We start from the raw sequence: 1,392 nt of genomic DNA on the forward strand, positions 1-1,392 counted from the left end.
CAAACGATTAATCGTCGATCGGTTAATCGATTAATTTTTGACGATTAATCGTTCGAATAAATGAAAATTGTCAAATTTCAAATAACGAATAAACCGAATAATTTCTATTAATTAACCGATTAAGAAAAACTCCATATTTAGCAGTAAAATTACTATATATTTTCTACATAATTGAATATTTTTATTATAAATTTTCTTCTTTTCTTAATTTCTTAATAATTTTTCTATAATAAAGAAAATTTACTTGATGATTTTTGAAAAGAAATCATGGAAATAATTATATAGCATTTATTTCTACAACCAGTTTTTTGGGAACATTGTTGTGTTCTTAAGTTTTTCCAATACTTAAGTTCTTCAACAACAGTTATAGTTGAACTAGTGTTTAAGGGAACTTATGAATTCTAGAACTCGTTGAAAATCTTAAAAACAGTAATTTCTTTATATAGAAAAGCATTTCACATAAACGGGAATGGTTTATAATATTTGAGAAGAATTAAACATACAATTATAGTGAAAGAAGTGAAAATAATAATTTTGTTTATAAACCGTTCAAAAGTTATTTTTAAACATGATCTATGGTTACAGGAAACTGTGGACCATAAGTATTAACTCTGTGTACTCAGTTTTTCATAATCGGCTCATTAAAGGACTTTAAAGTTTAAAAGACAACCGATTTCAAAAGATGAATTCCAAATTTATATTAAAAAGTTGGCATTAATATTAATATCAAATGAAGGTGGCTTCCTTTGCTTCGAAATAATACTTATAATTTATTTCAAATCATCAAGAAAGAATTGAAAATCTAACAGAAAATTTGTCAAAAAAAGTAGTTAAAAGTTTTTGTTTCGAAAATGAAACGTTTTTAAATTTAATTTCTTTTTCGTTTTTTTTTTTTTCTAAGTGAGACAGGTAAATAATATATGTATATAGAATGTACAGATTACTAGCATCCATTTGACACCAATATTAGCATCATAAAATGCATATAATTATTTCAAATATTTGTTTGTAGTCCTTTAAACTTTGAAATCCTTTTATAAGGACATAAAAATCAGAGTACGCAGAATTGCTATAGGTGTAATCTATTTTGACAGCTTGTTTTCAAAATTCTTACTGTGTGTAATATGAAGAAAATTATTGTAAAAAGCGATAGTAACATCTAGTTTCGTTTGTTCGAATAACCGAATAATTTTTAATTATCCGTAAAACGGCTAACGTAAAACCTCAAATAATTATTTGTCGAATAAACCGAATAAGACAAAAACCCGAATAATTGAATACTCTAATAGATAGATAGATACATAGATAGATAGATAGATAGATAGATAGATAGATAGATAGATAGATAGATAGATAGATAGATAGATAGATAGATAGATAGATAGATAGATA

The sequence above is a fragment of the Lucilia cuprina genome, chromosome 2, assembly GCF_022045245.1.
Source record: "Lucilia cuprina isolate Lc7/37 chromosome 2, ASM2204524v1, whole genome shotgun sequence".
Taxonomy (NCBI): Eukaryota; Metazoa; Arthropoda; class Insecta; order Diptera; family Calliphoridae; genus Lucilia; species Lucilia cuprina.